Raw genomic sequence first — 23,709 nt, 5'->3', positions numbered from 1 at the left:
ATATTAGCAAGAGTCCATGAGGCCCACCCTTTTTTTGTGGTGGTTATGATTTTTTTGTATAAAGCACAATTATTCCAATTCCTTATTTTTTATGCTTTCGCACTTTTTTCTTATCACCCCACTTCTTGGCTATTCGTTAAACTGATTTGTGGGTGTGGTGAGGGGTGTATTTGTAGGCATTTTGAGGTTTGGGAAACTTTGCCCCTCCTGGTAGGAATGTATATCCCATACGTCACTAGCTCATGGACTCTTGCTAATATGAAAGAAATGAATTTATCAGGTAAGTTCTTACATAAATTATGTTTTTTTACCTTTTACTGTTTTTAGTAGTAAATTTTATTGCTTCTTAGTAGTAAATTTTATTTCTTTTTTATGCAGAATAGTGTCAAGGGGAATGTCACTCTCCCGTCCTAATGCTATCATTGGAAAATGCCGTATGATTCGACATGACCGAGACCCTAAAAATGATCCCAATCCCAAAAGGTATGGATATGGAAAGCTTTTTAAATCAATATTTGAGAGAATGAATGTGTGTATGTATGTATATGTGTTTGTATGTATATATATATATATATATATATATATATATATATATATATATATATATATATATATATATATATATATATATATATATATACACACACACACACACACATACATATACACACATACATACATACATACTGTGGTAAAAGTACCTCTTCCAGCTACCCCAAACAGAAGTTTAAAAAGTTATTTACAAAGGTTTTTGTACAAAGAAAAAAACTCACATAGACAATAAATTATTTCTCTTCTGAGCACTAATTTTCATAGTAAACATTTGATTAAAGAACATTTTCCCCTATCTGGAAAAAAACTGAAGATTCACTCTGTGTGTGTGTGTGTGTTTCTGTCTGCCAACAAGGAGAATTGTATTAGCAGCCTCTGATTATCACCACTAACAGGTGGTGATAATTTGGAGGTTTTGTTAGAGACAGTAAACATCTTGATTTTTTTTTATAAAAAATGATTAGTTATATATAATGAAACAACTTTGCACTATATTTTGATTATTTGTTTTGCCCCTTTAAATGTAATTTAGCTCAGAAAGTTGAGCAATTTCTAATTCTCAGAACTTTAAATGCAACCTGTTGACTTCTCTAGGTTAACTCTGATACATATCTGTCCCAAAATGGATTTATCGTATGGTAACTGCAAAACAATAAATTGTATACTAACCTTATGACAGTGGCCTTGTTGTCTGTAGACTAAAGCCCATGTTGCTCCATTAAATAAGGCAAATGGTGGGTGTAGTGTGGGTACTGAAAAAATGATGTAAAAAGGATGCAATTTAAAAAAAATAAAAAAAACATTGACTTGGCTGATATGTTATTCTATAACAATTACAAATGTCTTGTGCATAGAAGGAATTTACTATCATTGGCCTTGATTCCTAACCTGGTGTGCTGCATATAAAATGTGGAGTGAAATGTCAATCTTCAAAAACAGAGTCCACTGCTTCATTCATTACTTGTGGGAATTAAGAACCTGGCCACCAGGAGGAGGCAAAGACACCCCAGCCAAAGGCTTAAATACCTCCCCCACTCCCCTCATCCCCTAGTCATTCTTTGCCTTTGATCACAGGAGGTTGGCAGAGAAGTGTTGGAAGATTCAAAGAAGTCTCTTATGGAGGGTAGTACTCTTCGAAATGGGACTGGAGTTTTAAGTAGTCCTGTCAGCCGCTCAGTGAGAGCATGGATGAATGTTAGAGTCCGGAGATGCATGGAGAGTCCATGTCAGGAGCGATGCTACTACCCTGTCACACTTGAATGGGCGTGTTCCTGTTCCACGGCGTAGATTCTGGTAAGATTGTTTCATTTATACATATATGATAACGTAAGACAGGGTCACAGTGTGTCTCCTTTATCTGTATAGAATCAAGGGTAATACCCTCGGAAAGGGGGTTATTGATCAGTGGGGGGGGGGGGGGGTTTATGCATAATATTGTTTATTGTGTTTTTATGCTGCGTCATGCATGAAATGAGGCTCTGTCAGTGTGTGAACAGTCAGTTTCTTAACGAGAGATTGATGCAGACCTTTTGGTGCGTTTTTTTCTCTAGTGCAGGGACGGTCCTGCATGGCACCCCATGTGACCGGGTGTGGCATCTTTAACTTCCTCTTTCTTGACCGGCGGTTGGAAGAGACAAAGCTGTTTCTCTGTGGTCCGGGTCATAGGAGGCGGTGAGTGCCCCAGCCATTGGGATATAAAGGTGCTATTTAAATTCTATCTAGTCTGCAATAAAAGCATAAGCTATGGAGGACTCTGTTAGAGGGTACTTAAACCTATTAACTGTGTCTATTGTGAGGAGGTTCCGGTTGATTCGCCTGCTCAACTCTGTTCCACATGCTTCGATAAAATTGCTATATCTAAAAAGAATAAGATATTTAGTACAACTGAGCTGTCCACCTCAGAGGGTTCTCCATCCCGTGAGGTGCGTTTCCTACACTCATGTCCGATTTCGCATGCAGCTCCCCAGGGCACTACTTATCCTCCCGTGGGAGGGGCCCTTTGGCCGCCAAATTTCACTGATCAGTTACAAACGGCGGTTTCTGTGGCCTTCAATGCCTTACCACGCCCTGCTAAGTGCAAGTGAAATGTGAAATATAGCTTTCCGTCCCAGGGGTCATATACTCTGCTGGATGTCTCTGACAGATTATCAGCTGATGAGGACTACTCCGACTCTTCGGAGGATGTTCTTTCTGGGTCAGAATTGGCGACCTCTAGACCTCCATCTGCGGAGGAACCAGATTTTAAATTTAAGATGGAGCATTTGCGCTTTCTGCTGAAAAAGGTGCTTGCTACGCTGGAGGTTCCTGAACCAAAACTTCCGGAGGAACCTTCGATCCCTAAGCTAGAAAAGATTTATGAGGACAGGGTGGTGCCACAGACTTTCCCGGTCCCCATTAAAATGGCTAATATTAAGAATGAGTGGGAGAAGCTTAGTTCGTCCTTTTCTCCTTCTACCTCTTTTAAAAAGCTGTTCCGGGGGCCATTCCTAAGGTGGATGGTGCTATCTCCATGCTCGCTAAGAGAGCGACTATTCCGCTCGAGGATAGTTCTTCGTTCAAGGAGCCTATGGATAGATGGAAGATGTTCCAACTCACAGGGTTCATTTTTCAACCGGCAGCGGCAGTCACTGCTGTGGCTTTTGCTGCTACCTATTGGTGTGACGCTCTCTCAGCTATTGTCGAGGTGGAGACTACCCTCGAGGAGATACAGGAACGAATTAAGGCCTTAAGGGTAGCTCATTCCTCTGTGATGCAAATATGCATATTATTTGCCTGAATGCTAAGACATCAGGTTTTTCTGTATTAGCCCGTAGGGCTCTGTGGTTAAAGTCGTGGTCTGCTGACATGACTTTCCAAGTCTAGATTACTTTTCCTCCCGTTCATAAGGAAGGTTCTTTTCAGTCTGGGCCTGGATTCTATTATATCCACGGTCACGGGTGGCAAGTGTGCTTTCCTGCCACAGGATAAGAATAAGCCTAAGGGGTCCACTTTTCGTCCCTTTCGTGCGGACAAGTCTCAGCGCCAGCAGCCTGCCACAAAGTCAGAGCAGTCCAAGGGATCTTGGAAGCCTGCTAACTCTAGGAATAAATCCAAGCAGAGCAAGAAGCCCGCCGAGACAAAATCAGCATGAAGGGGCAGCCCCCGATCCGTCTCTGGATCGCGTAGGGGGCAGACTATCTCGTTTTGCGGAGGCCTGGATGAGAGACGTTCAGGACCCTTGGGTTCTGGAGGTCGTAGCCCAGGGTTACATGATAGGGTTCAAGACTCATCTGCCCAGAGGCAGGTTCCTCCTGTCAAACATATCATCAAATCCAGAATTGAGAGTCACATTCCTAGGGTGTGTGAGGGATCTCTACTCTCTCTGAGTAATCGTCCCAGTTCCTCTAGCAGAAAGAGGTCTGGGGTATTATTCAAACCTTTTCATGGTCCCAAAGAAGGAGGGCATGTTTTGTTCAATTCTGGACCTAAAGTGCCCAAACAAGTTTCTGTCAGTTCCATTGTTCAAAATGGAGACGATCGGGTTGATTTTGCCCCTAGTTCAAGAGGGGCAATTCATGACGACAATAGATTTGAAGGATGCTTACCTTCACATACCAATCCATTCGGATCACTTCAGGTTCCTAAGATTTGCATTTCTGGACCAACACTTCCAGTTTGTGGCCCTACCATTTGGTCTGGCGACTGCCCCAAGAGTCTTTACGAAAGGTTCTGGGAGCACTGCTCGCTGTAGCGAGAGCCAGAGGTATTGCAGTGGCTCCTTATCTGGACGATATCCTCGTCCAGGCTGCGTCCTGCAGTCTTGCGGAGGATCACTCGAGGGCTCTCCTCCTTCGATCCCACGGATGGAAGATAAACGAAGAGAAGAGTTCCCTGGTCCCAAGCAATAGGGTGGAATTCCTGGGTACGATAATAGATTCTTCAGCCATGAAGATATTCTTGACAGATCAGAGACGTTGCAAGATTTCGTCCCACTGTCTTGCCCTTCAGACCTCCTCAAGGACATCATCTGTGATCAGGTGTATGGAGGTGATTGGACTCATGGTATCCAGCATAGATGTCATTCCGTACGCCAGGTTCCATCTCAGACCTCTTCAGTTGTGCATGTTGAGACAATGGAACGGCGATCACTCAGATCTATCCCAACAGATATCTCTGGACAACCGAACGAGGGAGTCCCTCTCTTGGTGGATCCGTCCGTGACAGGTGTCCCAGGGGACATCCTTCTTGAGACCATCCTTGGAGATTGTGACCACGGACGCAAGTCTATCAAGATAGGAAGCTGTTTGGGGTGCCAGAAAGGCACAGGGCAGATGGTCTAGAGAGGAATCGACCAAACAATTAGTGGAACAACACCCAACACGCTGTAGTATGATGTGTCCACAAAGAAAGAGGTGCGCCTCTGTTATGCTACTCTCTAAAATGTGAATTAAAAAATAAATAAAAAATTAGGGGTAATAAATATAAATAAGGGGAACTCAGTGTCCCCAAAACTCCAAAAACAAAAATATGGGTTAATAAAATATATACTATATATATATATAATATATAGAATCCTATTACAAGATACTAGTTATATAAGGATTATAAGAAATCATATCATATATATATTCACCAAAAATGGAACTTGCTGTGATTCTTATGATTCTTAAGTAATAATCTTTCTCAAATAAAAGTCCAACCAAAGTCCATAGATGTATAAACAAATCAGTGTGGTGATCTTGATATAACAACGAACATCAGATGATCCCCATCGAGTGGCTGCTCTCTCCGTATGATATATACAGATATAACAAGTCCAATAAGACAAAAAAGGCAGAGGCGCTCTTGGTGCAGACAACCCTAAAACAGTGTTATGTAGCACTTGTGTTGATGATAGGAGCGATACTCACAAGTGTAGATGCACAAGCAGTGCAATATCTGATGAGCCGAAGCTTCAGAGCCACTCGGCTGACTCAAAACTCTCCGGTCCAATATATGGATGCAATGTGGATTCACGGAACTTCCGAAATGGCAATACCTAAAATGAAAGGAAAGAAAAATACGCCCTTGGTGCAGAACAAACTAATAATGTGAGATACAGAAGATAGGAGTAATGGAGTTCTACTCACAAAGGAGATTGCACAACCAGTGCAATATCGGGCAAGCCGAAGCTTCAGAGCCGTTCGGCTGACTCTCAAGGCAGAACAGCTTTCCAAAGATGATCCGTCAACAAAAGATATCAGGCAGGCAGCTGCTAATGCACCCCATAAAAGCCGCTATTGTGATATACGGACTTTCTTAGTCAAATTGTGGATACGATAATAGATTCTTCAGCCATGAAGATATTCTTGACAGATCAGAGACGTTGCAAGATTTCGTCCCACTGTCTTGCCCTTCAGACCTCCTCAAGGACATCATCTGTGATCAGGTGTATGGAGGTGATTGGACTCATGGTATCCAGCATAGATGTCATTCCTTTCTTTCCTTGCATTTTAGGTATTGCCATTTCGGAAGTTCCGTTTCATCTTGTAGCCTGATGAAACAGCACCTAAGACGAGAAACGCGTTGCAAAGTTATCTTTTAAAGTTTTTAAATAAATGTGATTTTATTTCATCTACCTTGCCTATTATCATATTGAATATATCTATATACCTTACTGGGACCGTCCGTATATGAACCGCTCCACAATTTGACTAAGAAAGTCCGTATATCACAATAGCGGCTTTTATGGGGTGCATTAGCAGCTCTGAAGCTTCGGCTTGCCCGATATTGCACTGGTTGTGCAATCTCCTTTGTGAGTAGAACTCCATTACTCCTATCTTCTGTATCTCACAGTATTAGTTTGTTCTGCACCAAGGGCGTATTTTTCTTTCCTTGCATTTTAGGTATTGCCATTTCGGAAGTTCCGTGAATCCACATTGCATCTATACATTGGACCGGAGAGTTTTGAGTCAGCCGAGCGGCTCTGAAGCTTCGGCTCATCAGATATTGCACTGCTTGTGCATCTACACTTGTGAGCATCACTCCTATCATCAACACAAGTGCTACATAACACTGTTTTAGGGTTGTCTGCACCAAGAGCGCCTCTGCCTTTTTTGTCTTATAGGACTTGTTATATCTAGAGAGGAATCGAGCCTACCGATATATTCTGGAATATGAATAATTTTTAACGCTCTGAATGCTTGGCCCCCCCTGGGGGCGTCCCGATTCATTAGATTCCAGTCGGACATCATCACATCGGTGGCTTACATAAACCATCAGGCTATGAGGGAGGTATCTCAGATCCTGGAATGGGCAGAGATCCACAATTCGCTCTCAGCGATCCACATTCCGGGTGTGGAGACAACTGGGAAGCGGATTTTCTCAGCAGACAATCCTTTCATCCAGGGCAATGGTCTCTCCATCCCAAGGTGTTCGCGGAGATCTGCAACAGATGGGGGACGCTGGAGATGGACCTCATGGTGTCCAGACTCAATTTCAAGCTTCCCAGATACGGGTCGAGGTCCAGGAATCCCCAGGCGAAGCTGGTAGATGCCTTAGCGGTGCCCTGGGAGTTCAACCTACTTTACTTTTTTCCACCATTGCCTCTTCTTCCTCGAGTAGTGGCCCGCATCAAGCAGGAGCAAGCTTTGGCTATTCTGATTGCTCCATCGTGGCCGCGGAGGCCTGGTTTGCGGAACTGGTGGGGATGTCAGCGTCTCCTCCATGGAAGTTACCCTATTGCAGAGATCTGCTGGCTCAGGGTCCCTTTCCACAACAAAATCTTGATTCTCTGAGGCTGACTGCGTGGCGATTGAACGCCTAGTCTTAGCCAAGAGACAATTTTTGGAGAGAGTGATTGATACTTTCATTCAGGCCAGGAAGCCGGTCACTCATCGCATCTATCATAAAGTGTGGAGGACCTACTTGTCCTGGTGTGAGGAATGTGGATATCCATGGCATAAGGTTAGGGTATCCAGGATTCTGGCCTTTTTCCAGGACAGTCTGGATAAGGGCCTTGCCGCCAATTCCTTAAAGGGACAGATTTCGGCTTAATCGGTACTATTACACAAGAAACTAGCGGAGCTTCCTGAAGTTCAGTCCTTTTGTTCAGGCTCTGCTTAGGATCAGACCTTTCTTTAGAAATTCTGCTCCTCCTTGGAGCTTAAACTTGGTTCTTAAGATTTTTGCAGAGGACTCCGTTTGAGCCTATGCATTCTCTTGACATTAAAATACTTTCCTGGATGGTTCTATTCCTATTGGCTATTGCAATTGCTTGCAGAGTCTGAGTTGGCGGCCTTGCAATGTTGGCCTCCTTACCTGGTTTTTCACACTGATAAGGCTGTTCTTCACACTGGATTGGGGTTTCTTCCCAAGGTGGTGTTGAATCGTAACATCAATCAGGAAATAGTAGTTCCTTCCTTGTGTTCTTACGCTATTTCGTCAAAGGAAAGGTTGCTTCATAATTTGGATGTAGTTCAGGCTCTGAAGTTTTATCTTCAGGCCACGAAGGAGTCAACAGACTTTGTCTTTATTAGTTGTGTATTCAGGGAAGCGCAAGGGGCAGAGGGCCTCTTCTACTTCACTGTCTTTTTAATTGAGGAGCATGATCCGTCTGGCCTATGAGACGGTGGGACATAAGCCTCCTCAGAGGATTACGGCTCACTCAACTAGAGCTGTGGCCTCTTCTTGGGCCTTTAAGAATGAGGCCTCTATGGAGCAGATTTGTAAGGCGGCCACTTGGTCTTCTTTACATACTTTTGCAAAATTTTACAAATTTGATGTTTTTGCTTCGGTGGAAGCAGCTTTTGGGAGAAAGGGTATACGGTCCGCCTCCTTTTGCCCTCCCATTTTTTTCATTCAGTGTCCTCTAGAGCTTCGGTATTTGTTCCCATACGTAATGAATGAAGCAGTGGACTCGCCTCCCATTAAGATGGAAAACATAAATTATGCTTACCTGATGATTTTATTTCCATCTGTGGGAGGAGAGTCCACTGCTCCCGCCCGTTTCTCCGGTGGACGGACCTAAATTTAGTTTTATTCTTCTGGCACCATTTATACCCTGATATTTCTCCTACTGTTCCTTGTTCCCTTGGCAGAATGACTGGGGGATGAGGGGAGTGGGGAGGTATTTAAGCCTTTGGCTGGGGTGTCTTTGCCTCCTCCTGGTGGCCAGGTTCTTAATTCCCACAAGTAATGAATGAAGCAGTGGACTCTCCTCCCACAGATGGAAATGAAATTATCAGGTAAGCATAATTTATGTTTTTAAACATTCCTTTTTTACTTTTTTTGTTTAATTTTCTTCATTCTTCAGATATCCTTTGTTGAAGAAATAGCAATGAGCTAATCACACATGGCATCTATGTGCAGCCACCAATCGGAAGCTACTGAGCCTATTTAGATATGTTTTTCAGCAAAGGATATCAAGAGAATGAAGCAAATTTGATAATAGAAGTACATTGGAAAATTGTTTAAAATTGCATGCGCTTTCTAAATCCTGAAAGAAATTTTTTGGGTTTCATAAGGGGAGAGAGAAGTTGAGGAGGTATAATATAAGGAGATGTGGTTTCCCCTTTTTTTTTCCTTTTTCACACCTGCTGTTATGATCTGCCAGAATTGTAATTAAGATTTTCCTTCAATTGGCAGTGAGAGTCCACGAGAACATTCATAAACTATAGGAAATACTATTCCTGGCCAGGAGGAGGGAAAGGCACCCCAAACAAGGCTATGCTTCCCCTACCCTTCAGTAGTTCTTTGCCACGTAACATGGAGGTGCTCTGTTAAGTAAAGATAAAGTTTAACATGGATTGGCTCAGTGAACCGGGGATAATATATCCATATAAATATCAACAGTGTATTGGTATATTTCATACTGGTCGATGCTGGGTTTGCCATGCTTTTCTCCAGTCTAATCTAAATCCCCTGTCTGATAAAGCGGTGTGTTTTACACTAAAATATAGACATGATAGGTACATTTTCGCTTGTTTCATGGTATTTTGTCTAATAAAGAGGTGGTATAGGTCTTGTTCTGCTCTATAATGCGTGATCTGTAAACATTCCTACCCCTCTTGCTGAGGGGGCTGCGCCTTGGCACGTTAACATGCAGGACAGGATAACATCTCATATTCTCTGTCACAGGGTGTAATACAAACTTTCTGCTTCAGCTGCACTGCGCAGTAGGCTTGTGGTAGAGCAGTAGCAACGTGGCTTGGCCGGCCCAGAGTGTGTAAGACGCCCTAAACAGGACTTATAAGGGGACAGCTATTTGGTGCTTGGATCCTAAATACCCCGCTGTGTATCTTGAATATATTGGGGCGTTTTATAAAGCTGAGGCCGACAGGGGCCCACATATGCGCCCCTTTCCGCCGCAGCTCGCATCTCGCAGGCTGAACTCCCCAGGCGGAATTCAGCATTGCACATGAGCACTATTTGACGCTCGCGTGCAATCCCGTCCCATGCCCACGCACAGCCAATCACGCGCGGGCAGGAGCTGTCAATCTCCCCGATTGTCTATCATAATGGACGACTATGTTACTAGAGAGTCTAGAGGAATCTTCCTCTGTGACTTCCATTGATAATTATAAATGCATGCTTTGCAAATTAGCCACTGTGAACCCTCCAGCACTGCTCTGTAAGTGTTGCCTAATATATGTCCTGATGTTTCTCTCAGGAGGCCCAAGTGGTCAGATCACAAATGAGCCCATACTAGCAGGCCCTACTATGGCTTCTCTACTATGGCTTCTCAGACCTCGGCTGATGTGGATATCCCTGCCCAACAGTCCTTGCATGTGACTTATTTTGCCCCAGAATGTTGGGAAGAGAGCAGCTCAGCTCCGGCTGGAGTGACTCGTCTACCTGATGACCTTACAGCCCGTATAGAAGTGGGTCTGTCTGCTGCCCTCAACGCTAGACTGGTATCAGGGAAGAGAAAGGTTGAGCATTTGTTTGGCTAACCATGCAGAGGTTTGTAACAGCGTCCCTACGGTGGATAGTGTTAGCTCAACATTGGCCAAGTGCACTACTATGTTAAAAACCTTTTTCCTGCGCTGGAAGGCGAAGTATCAGACAGACCCCTAAATCACGATACAATTTTATAATAATGATCAAATTTAATAATAACAGGACATATACAAAATTACCACCGGTGGTTTTCAAATAATATAAAAAATATAGACTAAATACACTAAAATCAATAAAACAAATAAGGCGAGATTACAAGTGAGGCACAACGGACATCAATTTGGATCAATGGAGGATCAATTTACCAAAAAGTTTCTTGATTCCTCAGACAAAGGTCTTTTTTGGGTTTCCAAATAGATTCAGTATCCATGACGCTTTCCCTGACAGAAGAGATGAATGAAATAGGTTTCAGCTTGTCTAAACCTTCAGTCTCTATCATTCTCTTCAATGGCTATGTGTATAGAAGTTCTAGGTCTCATGATTGCAGCGTTGGACGCGATCCCCTTTGCTCGTTTTCATATGAAATGGTGCAATGACTACACTCTATCACAACTGATACTATTAGATCCCAAGATACAACTTTCTCTGACTTGGTGGTTAAACCACCACTTTATTCTTCAGGGGGTTACTTTGCCCGTCCTACCTGGTTTCTGATCACCACATATCCAAGTCTTACAGGCTGGGGAGCAATATGGGGGTCTCTGACTGCACAAGGAGTTTGGAATCATCGGGTGGCGTGGTTACCAATCAATATTTTGGAACTCCGTGCTCTTTTCAGGGCTCTTCAGGCTTGGCCTCTATTGAAGAACGAGCCTTATCTACGTTTTCAGACAGACAATATCACAACAGTGGCATTTGATAATCATCAAGGGGGAACTCAAAGCTCCTTAGCAATGATAGAAGTATCTAGAATGCTTTCTTGTGCAGAATCCTATTCCTGTCTCATTACTCTGATTCCCATCCCAGGTGTAGACAACTGGGAGGCAGATTATTTCAGTTGTCAGTCCCTATATCCGGGGAAGTAGTCTCTTCACCCAGATGTTTTTTGGGATTGTTCAAATGTGGGGTCTTCCGGAAATAGATCTGATGGCCTCTCATTTGAACAAGAAACTTCCCAACCTTGCAAGGTCCAGGGATTCTCAGGCGGAGCTGTTGGGTGCTCTAGCAGTGCCTTGGTCTCACCAGCCTGCTTACTTATTTCCTCCCCTCTGCTTCCCAGAGTGATTTCCTAAATCAAGAGGGAGCAGTCCTCTGTAATTCTGATAGCTCCTGCATGGCCTCACAGATCTGCTGTCTCAAGGTCCATTCTTCCATCCAGATCTAAGGTCTATAAACTTAATGGCATGGAAATTAAACACTTAGTTCTCAGTCACAGAGGTTTCTCTGATTCAGCTATTAACATCATCAGGCCCGCAAGCCTGTTTCAAGAAAGATCTATCACAAAGTTTGGAAAACTTATATTTCATGGTGTTCTACTTATAATTATTCCTGGCATTATTTTAGAATTCCTAGGATTCTTCCGTTTCTTCAGGATGGTTTGGATAAAGGTTTGTCTGCCAGTACTTTGAAAGGACAAATCTCTGCTCTTTGTCATGTTCCACAGAAAAATTGCTCATTTTCCAGATATTCATTGTTTTGTTCAGGCTTTAATTTGAGTTAAACCTGTTATAACACCAATTTCTCCCCCTGGAGTCTAAATCTGGTGTTAAATATTTTGCAGGCTCCTCCTTTTGAGCCTATGCATTCTTTGGACATTAAACTACTTTCATGGAAAGTGTTTGTTTCTTTTGGCTATCTCTTCTGCTAAAAGAGTTTCTGAATTGTCTGCTCTCTTGCGAGTCTCCTTGTCTGATTTTTCCATCAAGATAAAGCTGTTTTGCGGACTTCATTTACCCAAGGTTGTTAATTCGAATAACATTAATAGGGAAATTATTGTTCCCTCCTTGTGTCCTAATCTAAAAAAAATATTCTGAAACAACCTTGCATTCTTTGGATGATGTTAGAGCATTGAAATATTATGTTGATGCTACTTTTGATTTCAGACAGACTTCTAGTCTGTTCTTTTTATTTTGTTTTTGGTTCTAGGAAAGGTCAGAAGGCTCCAGTTATTTCTTTAGCCTCTAGTTTAAAACTTTTGATTCACAAGGCAGGTCAGTCTCCACCTCAGAGAATTACAGCTCATTGTACTAGATCGTTTGCCACATCTTGCTTTCAAGAATGAGGCTTCAGTTGATCAAATTTGCAAAGCGGCCACTTGGTCTTCTCTGCATACCTTTACAAAATTTTACCATTTTAATGTTTATGCTTCATCAGAAGCAGCTTTTGGTAGAAATGTCCTTCAGGCAGTCGTCTCAGTTTGATAATGGTGCCTATACTTTTTGTCAGAAAAGTCTTTAATTTTTTGGATTTAATTTCTCAGCGAAAGATCTGTTATTTTATCCCTCCCTTTTTTTTTGTTACTCATGGACGTCCATATCTTGGGTATTATATCCCATACGTAACAGCTCGTGGACTCTCGCCACCTATATGAAATAAAACATAATTTATTTAAGAACTTACCTGATAAATTCATCTCTTTCATGGTGGCAAGCGTCCATGAGGCCCACCCATTTTTGGGTTGTAATTTTTTGTAATAAATCTCTCTTCCTGCTCCTCCTTTTTTTTTTTTTTTTTTTTTTTTTGCTTTTACTCCTTAAACACCTCACCACTTGGCTAGACATTTAACTGAGGTATGTGTGAGGTGGGTGGGGTATTTTATAGGCTTTTGAGGTTTGGGAAACTTTGCCGCCTCCTGTTAGGTATGTATATCCCATATATAACAGCTTGTGAACTCTCGCCATCTTGAAAGAAATTAATTTATCAGGTAAGTTCTTACATAAATTATGTTTTCTTCTCATTGGAGTCTTAACCTAGTATTAAACGTTTTACAGACTCCTCCTTTTGAGCCAATGGATAAATTGGACATTAAACTACTTTCTTGGAAAGTACTGTTTCTTTTAGCTATCTCTTCTGCTAAAATAGTTTCTGAATTATCAACCTAAAGTTGTTAACTCTCACAATATTAATTATCGTTCCCTCCTCGTGTCCTAATCCTAAAAATGCTACTGAAAAATCCTTGCATTCGTTGGATGTTAGAGCTTTGAAATATTATGTTGATGGTACTAAGGATTTCAGATAGACTTCTAGTCTGTCTGTTCTTTTGCCTCTGCTATTTCTTCAGCCTCTTGGTTGAAACTTGCGATTCACAAAGCTTATTTGGAGGCGGGTCTGCCTCCACCTTAGAGAATTACAGCTTATTTCTCTTGTAAGGTCTGTCGAGGGGGAAGTTATGCCGACTAACTCTCCCCACGTGTCAGATCCTTTGACTCCCGCTCAAGGGACTCACGCTCAAATGGCGCCAAGTACATCCAGGGCGCCCATAGCGTTTACTTTACAAGACATGGCGGCAGTCATGGATAATACACTGTCAGCGGTATTAGCCAGACTACCTGTATTTAGAGGAAAGCAAGATAGCTCTGGAGTTAGACGAAATACAGAGCATACTGACGCTTTAAGAACTATGTCTGATACTGCCTCACAATATGCAGAAGCTGAAGAAGGAGAGCTTCTTTCTGTGGGTGATATTTCTGACTCAGGGAAGATGATGCAACCTGATTCTGATATTTCTACATTTAAATTTAAGCTTGAACACCTCTGCGTGTTACTCAGGGAGGTTTTAGCTGCTCTGAATGACTGTGATACAATTGCAGTGCCAGAGAAATTGTGTAGACTGGATAAATACTATGCAGTGCTGGTGTGTACTGATGTTTTTCCAATACCTAAAAGGTTTACAGAAATTATTACTAAGGAATGGGATAGACCAGGTGTGCCGTTCTCTCCCCCTCCTGTTTTTAGAAAAATGTTTCTAATAGACGCTACCACACGGGACTTATGGCAGACAGTTCCTAAGGTGAAGGGAGCAGTTTCTACTCTAGCAAAGCATACTACTATCCCTGTCGAGGACAGTTGTGCTTTCTTAGATCCAATGGATAAAAGGTTAGAGGGTTACCTTAAGAAAATGTTTATTCAACAAGGTTTTATCCTACAGCCCCTTGCATGCATTGCGCCTGTCACTGCTGCTGCGGCGTTCTGGTTTGAGTCTCTGGAAGAGGCTTTACAGGTAGAAACTCCATTGGATGAAATACTTGACAAGCTTAGAGCACTTAAGCTAGCCAATTCTATTGTTTCTGATGCCATTGTTCATTTGACTAAACTAACGGCTAAGAATTCTGGTTTTGCTATCCAGGCGCGCAGAGCGCTATGGTTTAAATCATGGTCAGCTGACGTTACTTCAAAATCGAAGCTGCTTAACATTCCCTTCAAGGGGCAGACCCTATTCGGGCCTGGTTTGAAGGAGATTATTGCTGATATCACTGGAGGAAAGGGTCATGCCCTTCCTCAGGATAGGTCCAAACCAAGGGCCAAACAGTCTAATTTTCGTGCCTTTCGAAACTTCAAGGCAAGTACAGCATCAACTTCCTCTAATGCAAAACAAGAGGGAACTTTTGCTCAGTCCAAGACGATCTGGAGACCTAACCAGACCTGGAACAAGGGTAAGCAGGCCAAAAAGCCTGCTACTGCCTCTAAGATAGCATGAAGGAACGGCCCCCTATCCGGTAACGGATCTAGTAGGGGGCAGACTTTCGCTCTTCGCCCAGGCGTGGGCAAGAGATGTCCAGGATCCCATGGCGTTGGAAATTATATCCCAGGGATATCTTCTGGACTTCAAGGCTTCCCCCCCAAAAGGGAGATTTCACCTTTCACAATTATCTGCAAACCAGATAAAAAGAGAGGCATTCTTACACTGTGTACAAGACCTTCTAGTTATGGGAGTGATCCATCCAGTCCCAAAGGAGGAACAGGGACAGGGATTTTACTCAAATCTGTTTGTGGTTCCCAAAAAAGAGGGAACCTTCAGACCAATTTTGCATCTAAAGATCTTAAACAAATTCCTCAGAGTTCCATCATTCAAGATGTAGACTATTCGTACCATCCTACCTATGATCCAGGAGGGTTAATACATGGCGGTCCTAAGGCCACGGGGCATAGCAGTGGCCCCTTATTTAGACGACATCCTGATTCAGGCGTCAAACTTCCAAATTGCCAAGTCTCATACGGACATAGTGTTGGCATTTCTGAGGTCGCATGGGTGGAAGGTGAATGAGAAAAAGAGTTCTCTATCCCCCCTCACAAGAGTTTCCTTCCTAGAGACTCTACAAAGCAGAAAGGAAGGGCGCCTCCTAGTGTAGCCAATAATTCAAAAGTGGAGTAGAAAAAATGCAAACATACTCACAATGTTAAAAGGCAGAGATAATGCCTAGGAGAACGGTCTGGGAACTTCAGTGTCCCAGCAAACTGTGCACCGGACTATGTCTGCTCCTCCCAAAACAGAATGTGTGTCTGTGATCTGTAAGTTATGAGAAAAACAAGAGGGCGACCCCTAGTGCAAATCAATTGAGTACATATAATGGATATCGGCTTGTGCTGACAAAGGGATACTCACAGATAATATTGCACACTGTAGTGCAGATGGAGCGTACTAGGTATATTATAGTGACCTAGTGCACATAAAAACCCAGGTAGTGCTGCTGCAGTTATAGATGAACTCCGGATACAATTGGAAAACGTCAGAACAGTAGAAGAAGACTCCAGTATCGATGTATATAATAAAAATGTTTAATTAAAAAAAGATAAAAGAAGTACACAGATATACCAATAAACCTGTTGTACAATGCTACGCGTTTCTAAGCGCTCACCGCGCTTTTTCTTCAGGCAAATGATACTGAATACAATGGAGTCTCCTACATATATACCTATGCACACTAAATATGTAGCAGCTGAATCTCGTTTACACAGGTGCTGCATAAATTGTCCACATTAGTTGCTGACAAAATGTTACAAAGAAATAAAATACAATATACATAAAAAACAATCCCAAATTTAGTATAATCAGCAATTACTATAGTGATATAAAAGCTAAAGTGAAGTGCATCAAAAATAGACGTTATGAAGTATAAAATAATACTGGTATAAGAAAATTATTAGTATTACTCAAAAATATATATGTGTCTTACGTATTTGTGATAATTTTGCTAATCTGATGATATTTGTGAGTGAACTTTAAAGATGTAAAATAAGACTATAAATATAAAGTCTGTCGCTATTTAATAGTTGATAGTGGACAACTAAAGGAGGGTGTGTTTCATTGGACCAATAAGAACGCTCTGATCGGTTCCACCTGAATCGGTGCAATGTGACTACTCTATAAATATTCAAGAAGGGGTGTGTGTCTAATACCGTGAGGGACTAGGGACTCTGATAGATTCTGTAGAAATGAAAATTTACCTGACGGAGTCCTTTCGCAGGCCAGATTGGACAATTGTAACGACAGATGCCAGCCTTCTAGGTTGGGTTGCAGTCTGGAACTCCCTGAAGGCTCAGGGATCGTGGACTCAGGAGGAGTCACTCCTTCCAATAAACATTCTGGAACTAAGAGCGATATTCAATGCTCTTCAGGCTTGGCCTCATCTAGCGACGATGAGGTTCATCAGATTTCAGTCGGACAACATCACGACTGTGGTTTACATCAACCATCAAGGGGGAACAAGGAGTTCCCTAGCGATGTTAGAAGTCTCAAAGATAATTCGCTGGGCAGAGATTCACTCTTGCCACCTATCAGCTATCCATATCCCAGGTGTAGAGAACTGGGAGGCGGATTTTCTAAGTCGTGAGACTTTTCATCCAGGGGAGTGGGAACTCCATCCGGAGGTGTTTGCACAATTGGTTCTTCGTTGGGGCGAACCAGAACTGGATCTCATGGCATCTCGCCAGAACGCCAAGCTTCCTTGTTACGAATCCAGGGACCCCAAGGCAACGCTGATAGATGCTCTAGCAGCACCTTGGTCCTTCAACCTGGCTTATGTGTTTCCACCATTTCCTCTGCTCCCTCGTCTGATTGCCAAAGTCAAGCAGGAGAGAGCATCAGTGATCTTGATAGCGCCTGCGTGGCCACGCAGGACTTGGTATGCAGATCTGGTGGACATGTCATCCTTTCCACCATGGACTCTGCCGCTGAGACAGGACCTTCTACTTCAAGGTCCTTTCAACCATCCAAATCTAATTTCTCTGAGGCTGACTGCCTGGAGATTGAACGCTTGATTTTATCAAAGCGTGGTTTCTCCGAGTCAGTCATTGATACCTTGATTCAGGCACGGAAGCCTGTCACCAGGAAAATCTATCATAAAATATGGCCTAAATATCTTTATTGGTGTGAATCTAAGGGCTACTCGTGGAGTAAGGTCAGGATTCCCAGCATATTATCTTTTCTCCAAGAAGGATTGGAGAAAGTATTGTCAGCTAGTTCCTTAAAGGGACAGATTTCTGCGCTATCTATTCTTTTGCACAAGCGTCTGGCGGATGCCCCAGACGTTCAGGCATTTTGTCAGGCTTTAGTTAGAATCAAGCCTGTGTTTAAACCTGTTGCTCCACCTTGGAGCTTAAATTTGGTTCTTAAAGTTCTTCAGGGGGTTCCGTTTGAACCTCTTCATTCCATAGATATCAAACTTTTATCTTGGAAAGGTCTTTTTTTGGTAGCTATTTCCTCGGCTCGTAGAGTTTCCGAGTTATCTGCCTTACAATGTGATTCTCCTTATCTGATCTTCCATGCAGATAAGGTAGTTCTGCGTACCAAACCTGGGTTTTTACCTAAGGTGGTATCTAATAAGAATATCAATTAAGAGATTGTTGTTCCGTCTTTTTGTCCTAATCCTTCTTCAAAGGAGGAGTGTCTATTACACAATCTGGACGTGGTTCGTGCTTTAAAGTTTTACTTACAAGCTACTAAAGATTTTCGTCAAACATCTGCTTTGTTTGTTGTCTACTTTGGACAGAGGAGAGGTCAAAAGGCTTCGGCAACCTCTCTTTCTTTTGGCTAAGAAGCATAATCCGCTTAGCCTATGAGACTGCTGGCCTGCAGCCTCCAGAAAGGATTACAGCTCATTCTACTAGAGCTGTGGCTTCCACATGGGCCTTTAAAAATGAGGCTTCTGTTGAAAAGATTTGCAAGGCGGCGACTTGGTCTTCGCTTCATACTTTTTCAAAATTCTACAAATTTGATACTTTTGCTTCTTCAGAGGCTATTTTTGGGAGAGAGGTTTTACAGGCAGTGGTACCTTCCGTTTAAGTACCTGCCTTCTCCCTCCCTTCATCCGTTTAGCTTTGGTATTGGTATCCCACAAGTAATGGATGATCCGTGGACTGGATACACCTTACAAGAGAAAACATAATTTATGCTTACCTTATAAATTTATTTCTCTTGTGGTGTATCCAGTCCACGGCCCGCCCTGTCATAAGGCAGGTATTTTTTCATTTTAAACTACAGTCACCACTGCACCCTATGGTTTCTCCTTTCTCTGCTTGTTTTCGGTCGAATGACTGGATATGGTAGTGAGGGGAGGAGCTATATAGACAGCTCTGCTGTGGGTGTCCTCTTGCAACTTCCTGTTGGGAATGAGAATATCCCACAAGTAATGGATGATCCGTGGACTGGATACACCACAAGAGAAATAAATTTATCAGGTAAGCATAAAACATAATTTATGTAAGAACTTACCTGATAAATTCATTTCTTTCATATTAGCAAGAGTCCATGAGCTTGTGACGTATGGGGTATACATTCCTACCAGGAGGGGCAAAGTTTCCCAAACCTCAAAATGCCTATAAATACACCCCTCACCACACCCACAATTCAGTTTAACGAATAGCCAAGAAGTGGGGTGATAAGAAAGGAGCGAAAGCATCAAAAATAAGGAATTGGAATAATTGTGCTTTATACAAAAAAATCATAACCACCACAAAAAGGGTGGGTCTCATGGACTCTTGCTAATATGAAAGAAATGAATTTATCAGGTAAGTTCTTGCATAAATTATGTTTTCTTTCATGTAATTAGCAAGAGTCCATGAGCTGGTGACGTATGGGATAGCAGATACCCAAGATGTGGAACTTCCACGCAAGAGTCACTAGAGAGGGAGGGATAAAATAAAGACAGCCAATTCCGCTGAAAAAATAATCCACAACCCAAATCATAAGTTTTAATCTTAATAATGAAAAAAACTGAAATCATAAGCAGAAGAATCAAACTGAAACAGCTGCCTGAAGTACTTTTCTACCAAAAACTGCTTCAGAAGAAGAGAAAACATCAAAATGGTAGAATTTAGTAAAAGTATGCAAAGACCACCAAGTTGCTGCTTTGCAAATCTGATCAACAGAAGCTTCATTCCTAAAAGCCCAGGAAGTAGAAACTAACCTAGTTGAATGAGCTGTAATCCTTTGAGGCGGGGACTTACCCGACTCCACATAAGCATGATGAATCAAAGACTTTAACCAAGACGCCAAAGAAATGGCAGAAGCTTTCTGACCTTTCCTGGAACCAGAAAAGATAACAAATAGACTAGAAGTCTTTCTAAAATCTTTAGTAGCTTCAACATAATATTTCAAAGCTCTTTCTACATCCAAAGAATGTAAAGATCTCTCCTTTGAATTCTTAGGATTAGGACACAATGAAGGGACAACAATCTCTCTACTAATGTTGTTAGAATTCACAACCTTAGGTAAAAATTGAAATGAAGTCCGCAACACCGCCTTATCCTGATGAAAAAAACGAAAAGGAGATTCACAAGAAAGAGCAGATAACTCAGAAACCCTTCTAGCAGAAGAGATGGCCAAAAGGAACAAAACTTTCCAAGAAAGTAATTTAATATCCAGAGAATGCATAGGTTCAAAAGGAGGAGCCTGTAAAGCCCTCAGAACCAAATTAAGACTCCAAGGAGGAGAGATTTACTTAATGACAGGCTTGATACGAACCAAAGCCTGTACAAAACAATGAATATCAGGAAGATTAGCAATTTTTCTGTGAAAAAGAACAGAAAGAGCAGAAATTTGTCCTTTCAAAGAACTTGCAGATAAACCTTTATCCAAACCATCCTGAAGAAACTGTAAAATTCTAGGAATTCTAAAAGAATGCCAGGAGAACTTATGAGAAGAACACCAAGAAATGTAAGTCTTCCAGACTCGATAATAAATCTTTCTAGACACAGATTTACGAGCCTGTAACATAGTATTAATTACTGAGTCAGAGAAACCTCTATGACTAAGAATCAAGCGTTCAATTTCCATACCTTCAAATTTAATGATTTGAGATCCTGATGAAAAAACGGGCCTTGAGATAGAAGGTCTGGTCTTAACGGAAGTGTCCAAGGTTGGCAACTGGCCATCCGAATGAGATCCGTATACCAAAACCTGTGAGGCCATGCTGGATTTTGGAAATCACTCTTGGAAGAAGAACTAGAGGCGGAAAGACATAGGCAGGATGATAATTCCAAGGAAGCGACAACGCGTCCACTGCTTCCGCCTGAGGTTCCCTGGATCTGGACAGATACCTGGGAAGTTTCTTGTTTAGATGAGAGGCCATCAGATCTATTTCTGGAAGTCCCCAGATTTGAACAATCTGAAGAAAAACCTCTGGGTGAAGAGACCATTCGCCCGGATGTAACGTCTGGCGACTGAGATAATCCTCTTCCCAATTGTCTACACCTGGGATGTGAACCGCAGAAATTAGACAGGAGCTGGATTCCGCCCATACAAGTATCCGAGATACTTCTTTCATAGCTTGAGGACTGTGAGTCCCACCTTGATGATTGACATACGCCACGGTTGTGACATTGTCCGTCTGAAAACAAATAAACAATTCTCTCTTCAGAAGAGGCCAGAACTGAAGAGCTCTGAAAATCGCACGGAGTTCCAAAATGTTGATTGGTAATCTCGCCTCCTGAGATTCCCAAACCCCCTGCGCTGTCAGAGATCCCCATACAGGTCCCCAACCTGAAAGACTCACATCTGTTGAGATCACAGTCCAGGTTGGGTGAACAAAAGAGGCCCCTTGAATTAAACGATGGTGATCCAACCACCAAGTCAGAGAAGACCGAACATTGGGATTTAAGGATATTATTTGTGAAATCCTTGTATAATCCCTGCACCACTGGTTCAGCATACAAAGCTGAAGAGGTCTCATGTGAAAACGAGCAAAGGGGATCGCGTCCGATGCAGCAGTCATGAGACCTAGAATTTCCATGCAAAAAGCTACTGAAGGGAATGACTGAGACTGAAGGTTTCGACAAGCTGAATCCAACTTCAAACGTCTCTTTTCTGTTAGAGACAAAGTCATGGACACTGAATCTATTTGAAAGCCCAAAAAGGTTACCTTTGTCTGAGGAATCAAGGAACTCTTTGGTAAATTGATCCTCCTACCATGTCTTTGAAGAAACAACACAAGTTGATTTGTATGAGATTCTGCAGAATGTAAAGACTGAGCAAGTACCAAGATATCGTCCAAATAAGGAAATACCGCAATACCCTGTTCTCTGATTACAGAGAGAAGGGCACCGAGAACCTTTGAAAAGATCCTTGGAGCTGTTGCTAGACCAAACGGAAGGGCAACAAACTGGTAATGCTTGTCTAGAAAAGAGAATCTCAGAAACTGATAGTGATCTGGATGAATTGGAATATGAAGATATGCATCCTGTAAATCTATTGTGGACATATAATTCCCTTGCTGAACAAAAGGCAGAATAGTCCTTATAGTCACCATTTTGAATGTTTGTATTCTTACATAACGATTCAATATTTTTAGATCCAGAACTGGTCTGAAGGAATTCTCCTTCTTTGGTACAATGAATAGATTTGAGTAAAACCCCAGACCCTGTTCCAGAACTGGAACTGGTACAATTACCCCAGCCAACTCTAGATCTGAAACACATTTCAGAAATGCCTGAGCCTTCACTGGGTTTACTGGAATGCGAGAGAGAAAAAATCTTCTCACAGGAGGTCTTATCTTGAAACCTATTCTGTATCCTTGAGAAACAATGTTCTGAATCCAAAGACTGTGAATCGAATTGATCCAAACATCTTTGAAAAATCGTAACCTGCCCCCTACCAGCTGCGCTGGTATGAGGGCCGCACCTTCATGCGGATTTAGGAGCTGGTTTTGACTTTCTAAAAGGCTTGGATTTATTCCAGACTGGAGAAGGTTTCCAAACGGAAACCGTTCCTTTAGGGGAAGGGTCAGGTTTCTGTTCTTTATTCTGACGAAAGGAACGAAAACGATTAGCAGCCCTGTATTTACCCTTAGATTTTTTGTCCTGAGGCAAAAAGGTTCCCTTCCCCCCAGTAACAGTTGAAATAATAGAATCCAACTGTGAACCAAATAATTTATTACCTTGGAAAGAAAGAGAAAGCAAAGTTGACTTAGAAGTCATATCTGCATTCCAAGATTTAAGCCATAAAGCTCTTCTAGCTAAAATAGCTAAAGACATATATCTGACATCAATTCTAATGATATCAAAAATGGCATCACAAATAAAGTTATTAGCATGTTGAAGAAGTTTAACAATGCTATAAGCATTATGGTCTGATACTTGTTGTGCTAAAGCTGAAGCTGCAGCAACATCAGCCAAAGAGATAGCAGGTCTAAGAAGATTACCTGAACATAAATAAGCTCTCCTTAGAAAGGATTCAAGCTTCCTGTCTAAAGGATCCTTAAAGGAAGTACTATCCGCCATAGGAATAGTAGTACGTTTAGCAAGAGTAGAAATAGCCCCATCAACTTAAGGGATTTTATCCCAAAATTCTAATCTATCAGATGGCACAGGGTACAATTTCTTAAACCTTTGAGAAGGAGTAAATGAAGTACCCAGACTATTCCATTCCCTAGAAATTACTTCTGAAATAGCATCAGGAACTGGAAAAACTTCAGGAATAACTACATGAGGTTTGAAAACCGAATTTAAACGCTTAGTAGATTTAGTATCAAGAGGACTAGACTCCTCTATATCTAAAGCAATTAACACCTCTTTAAGTAAAGAACGAATAAACTCCATCTTAAATAAATATGAAGATTTATCAGTGTCAATATCTGAGGCAGAATCTTCTGAGCCAGATAGATCCTCATCAGAAATAGATAAGTCAGAATGATGACGGTCATTTAAAAATTCATCTGAAATATGAGAAGTTTTAAAAGACCTTTTACGCTTACTGGAAGGAGGAATAACAGACAGAGCCGTCCTAATAGATTTAGAAACAAATTCTTTTACATTAACAGGGACATCCTGAACATTAGATGTTGAAGGAACAACAACAGGTAATGG

The 23,709-nt window shown here is 42.0% G+C and overlaps 1 long non-coding RNA gene across 1 annotated transcript in view; it reads left to right on the top strand.

The window, feature by feature from the left end:
- Positions 1–245: 245 nt before the first annotated feature.
- The window catches only part of LOC128649751 (uncharacterized), a 75,344-nt gene continuing 51,880 nt past the window's right edge, over positions 246–23,709 (top strand). The window contains exon 1 of the long non-coding RNA XR_008400691.1: positions 246–483. This is a non-coding gene — a long non-coding RNA (uncharacterized LOC128649751). The remainder of the gene's footprint in view (positions 484–23,709) is intronic.

The sequence above is a fragment of the Bombina bombina genome, chromosome 2 (genome assembly GCF_027579735.1).
Source record: "Bombina bombina isolate aBomBom1 chromosome 2, aBomBom1.pri, whole genome shotgun sequence".
Classification (NCBI taxonomy): Eukaryota; Metazoa; Chordata; class Amphibia; order Anura; family Bombinatoridae; genus Bombina; species Bombina bombina.
This window is presented reverse-complemented; position numbering and strand designations above follow the sequence as displayed.